Source organism: Sinocyclocheilus anshuiensis, unplaced genomic scaffold (assembly GCF_001515605.1).
Source record: "Sinocyclocheilus anshuiensis isolate Anshui unplaced genomic scaffold, SAMN03320099.WGS_v1.1 scaffold477, whole genome shotgun sequence".
NCBI classification, from domain to species: Eukaryota; Metazoa; Chordata; class Actinopteri; order Cypriniformes; family Cyprinidae; genus Sinocyclocheilus; species Sinocyclocheilus anshuiensis.
The window spans coordinates 2,847,678-2,852,661 of NW_015536549.1; positions in this window are offsets into that span (position 1 = coordinate 2,847,678).

Here is a 4,984-nt window from a genome sequence, read left to right on the forward strand (position 1 = left end):
GTGTATGTGTGTGTATATATATATATATATATATATATATATATATATATATATATATAATGTCATAAATAAACGATGTATATTATATTTAGTTTAATTTTACTGATTTAATAAAAGCACACACAAATGCTGAAATTATACTATGATATCATTTTACATATTTAATGACATTTGCTGAAAAAAAAAAACATTTATCAAACACTCGTCTGTTTCTTCTGGATTTCTGTTTTCATCTTTGCACAAAACAATTGTCTGTTTGGATATTTATTTTATCTGTTTGTGTATTGGTTTGATAGTTTTGTTAATTCATTTAAAACTGACAGTGAAAATAAATTATTTCCAGCCAGTCCTCTTGAGGTCACAATTGAGATGCAGCATATGTCAGGGACTTGTTTGTGACTTAATGCCATGGGGTGGGAACTCCATGTTCTGGTAGGAAGAGGAAAAAGTAACCACACAGAGTTTCCATTCGACCAAACCCATGCTGTCTGCACCTGTGCGCCTTCCCAGGCTGTTCCTTATGGAGAAACCGTGAAAGAGGCTTGTGTTATACAGCAAGGCCTGCAAGACACTGCTCTCAGTGTGTGAACTCGTGTGCATGGAAAAAAAAAGCTTAGTGGAAGTAGAGGATGAGAAGAAGAGGTAAAGAGAGGGAGATGAGATTTCCAGAGGCAGTTTAAGGAAGGAATTACTGTACCCCGCTATATCTGAAGCCAAAAGCTGTGACACATTTGGCTTGAGCTTTCTTAAGAATAGCAGTCACTTTCTGTGCCAATTCATTCTAATGCATTCATATCAGCAATAAATAAGGGGGACAGTGGGGGAAAACAGAATAAATCTCTTGTCAGAGTGAATGTTTTGGGAAATGTGACTTCAAAAAGAGCATCTCACAGGATTTTGACTGGAACTCAACAGCACTTGCTGTGGAGAAATATTCAGAATAGCATGAGGGAACTGCAAAGTTTGGTTTATTTATTTATTTTATTTACTTTGACATTTATTTATACTGTATTTATACTCTACTAGTCTAAACGTTTAGTGTCAGTTTTTTAAAATGTTTTTGAAATTAGTATTTTATGCTCACCAAGGCTGCGTTTATTTGATCAAAAATACAAAATCTTTTGAAATATTAGTACAATGTAAAATAACTGTTTGTTCCTGTAAAATACAATTTGTTCCTTCAAAAGAACAGCATTTATTTGAAATAGACTTTGTTGTAACATTGTAAAAGTCTTTACTATTACTTTTGATCAGTTGAATGCATCCTTGCTGAGAAAAAGTATTAATTTCTTTGTGTGTATGTATAATATACCGTGTATGAAATTACACTGTTTAAACTGAAAGTGTAAAGATTACATATGTCAATCTTAATCACCAAAAATGCTAAATCAGGCAGGAAGGATGTTTGTGATTGAAGGTGTCACCGTTGAAATTAGTGTCACTGAGGAGTCTGTGCCTGTCTCGCTTGGTGGTAATTTAGTTTACCTGGGAAGGATTGACACCAGCTGTTCCTTAGCTACGGTTCAGCTGATGCAATTAAGCCATGCAAACTGACGAACCACTCTGTTAAATGTCGGCCAGATTAAAAATGAGATGGAGAAGTGGGGATAAGTCGTTGATCTGCTGTCTGGGGCCGCTGTAATGTAAGAGGTGTCTCAGGAGACGGCCTGTTTGCGAGTCAACTTCATTGCCACTCTTCTCGCTGCAGTAAAATTTAGTCTTTTTTTTGTATTCAGCAGTTAGATAAGACCAATAAATCTGTTTTTAGTCCCTGCATGTTAGTTCTGCGTGTTACTTGAGCTGTCATTTCATAGAAAGTTTCATTTATTCTCTTCTTAAACAAATCAAACACTTCTCATAACTACTGAGCATGATTACAAGATAGCTTTTATCTAAAATTAGCTTTATTTATCCCTTCTTAAAGGAATAGTTTCACCCAGAAAAGCCATTCAAGACGTTGATGAGTTTGTTTGGATGGCCAAGGGTAGTAAATTTGAGCAAATTCTCATTTTTGAGTGAACTTTTAAGTAACATTTTGCTGTTTTGTAGTTGACGGGCATATCAAAAGCATGTAATGGCCATAAAGAGTGTGTTCATGAGCACCCTTCTGAAACATATAGTCAGATGGGACAGAGCAAGCAATGCTGATGTTGTTATTCCCATAATACCTCCAATATTCCAGATGTCCTGACCTGTTTGTCCACTGTCGCATGGCCACAGTGTCTTATTCTTTGATCCTCTCTGTCTCTCTCTCTCTCTCCTGCTCCTCTTTCTTTCTCTCATGCCTGCCTGTATTCTTTATGGCTATTTATCCTTCTCATCTTTTTTTCTTTCTGTTTTGTCTCTCACTGTTTTTTTTCTTTTCTCTGAGACTCATCTCTCTGACTAAGTGTAACTGTAGTCAGTATAGAGGAGATGGTAAATGTGAGAAATCAGTATAAATTTGACAACTGGTACTGTCTTGCATTGCCCTGGTGTGAAGTTGCAATGTTGCAGTGTCATGAAAGTTTATCCTTTGCTTGTGTTTATAAGCTTTGTCATTTTAAACTTTCACGTGATTTCAAGCACAGTAAGATGAAAAAAGAGAACTCAATTCAGTACTCGTACACTGTTCTGACAGCTCACACACAAAGCACCCATCAAACAGTATATAAATACTGAATTGCGGTTCTTTTTGCAGTTTATTGTCCTCAAACTCTCAATTTCACAGAAAGTAATGTCTAAATGCACATCTTTAGATAATTAGATAAAACAAAAATGATTGGAGTAGCTACATTTTACAAGAAAATGCTTGTAGATTTCAGTCTTTCTACTTAAAGGGGTCATATGATGCTATTTTAAAGATCATTATTTTGTGTATTTGGTGTAACAGAATATGTTGACATGCTTTAATGTTCAAAAAACACATTATTTTTCAAGTACTGTACATTATTGTAGGTCCTCTATGCCCCGCCTCTCTCAAACGCGTCGTTTTCAACAAAGCCCCCTCCTTTGACAAGCGCAGTCTGCTCTGATTGGCCAGCTGACCCAGTGCATTGTGATTGGTCGAACACCACAAGCATGCGTCGAAAATGTAACGCCCCTTACCATAATCGCGAGCTTCAAGCTTTCAAAGTAAATATCAAGACAGTTAATAATGTCATTAGTTTTACCATCAGTTCAAGCCCGAAAGAGCAACAGAGTCACTTGAAATCGCATCATATGACCCCTTTAAGAATTTCATGTTTAATTCAATGTGTTACTTGCTGATGAATTATTTGTGAGATATACTAGCAGTTTCTGAGTAAAAATTGTTTTTACACCATTTTTTTTCCCAGAGTATAGTTTAAAAGGAGTGGACATTCCTTAAATTCACATTGTTTACAGCTCAGCGTGTAGTTAAGCTCTCATGATAATAGAGACGGAGGAACAGAGCTGACTTCTGCTTTTTGGAGCTCATCCAAAATCTTGTGTGTGTAGTCCTCCTTTCTTCTCCTTTGCCAAGGTCGAGAGGTTCAGAATGTTTTTGCAATTGGTTGTTGTATGAACGTGAAGGATCTTCTGTGGTTTCTCAGAGTAACAGAGCTGTTATTTTGGCTAATAAGAGCTAAGTCTAAATTGCCACTGAATCAATCAGAAGCTCCCCTGAAACGTTTGGTTAGTGATAAGGAATACAGTGATCATGAAGCCCCACCCACTTGTGTGGAGAACAAACTTGGTTATCATAATTACTTGTTTATGTCTTGTGACGGATCGGCTGCCTCCCCCAATTATCATCATCACCCCGTCCCTTAATCGCCGCCCTTCACCAGGCTCCCGACAGGAGTGGGTGTGTGAGAGAGGAGGGGCGCAGAAACAGCCAGGTCTGGCGGCGTGTGATGAGGCACACCTGAAGTGAATGGAGCCTCATCACCGCCGCTGTTAAAAGCTGAGCGCGCCTCTCCCCGAGAGACCGGTCTATTCCCCCTGTGCGTGCACACTGGTGTTCTCGTGGGTTCAGGAGGGGAGAGCGTAGAGGGACTCCCACGCCGCCAGAGACACGAGCTGCCGGACCTGCTGTCCGGAATGGAACCGCACCCGTGACGCGGTCGACGGGCCAGGATGCCGGGCTGTCAATCCCCTGAAGCACCGCGGGCCAGGGAAGATGAGCCACTGTGACGAAGCCGCCGCCCCTTGCGCCCTGGACCAGAGAGGGGAGCGCGTGCAGCTGCCGGACTCCGCCCCCTACCTGGACCCCTTTTTTCTGAACACTGCCCTTCCTTCACGATTCCCCGGCACAACGAGGACACCAGATCCCCTGTTTATTTTGGACAGTATTTCCCTTTTGAACACTTTATTCCCGTTTTGAACATTTCATGTTTTCTGTTAAATAAAAGCCTCCCCTAGGCCTGACACCACACCCACTGTGTCTGTCTTTTGTAGGGCTGCCACTAATGACTATTTTTATTTCTTTTAATCTATCTACTAATTTATCGATTAGGCTAATCGATTAATCTAAACCAGGGGTGTTCAAACGCGGTCCTGGAGGGCCACTGTCCTGCAGAGTTTAGCTCCAACTTGCCTCAACACACCTGTCTGGGAGTTTCTAGTATGCCTAGTAAGACCTTGATTAGCTGGTTCAGGTGTGCTTAATTAGGGTAGGAGCTAAAATATGCAGGAAAGTGGCCCTCCAGGAGCAGGATTGGACACCCCTGATCTAAACGATTAATTTCCCACAACAAAAATCAACAATTTTACTTAAGAATATTTTATTAAACTAGGTTATATTTCATTAAACCAAATGAAATCCAAAAGTAAAAAAGTAAAGTGCAACATAAAGTGCAAGAAGCAAGTGTCCATCTCATAGTCCAAATCACTAAAATCAAAGTTCAGTATTATAGTGTAAGAATGACAACATATTCACGTGTTCTAGTCTACTACTAATAAAATTATAATCAAAAAAACACTTTTTAAAGGAGTATTTACCAGAAATATTATTTACCAAAATTTATTTAGGAGAAAAATG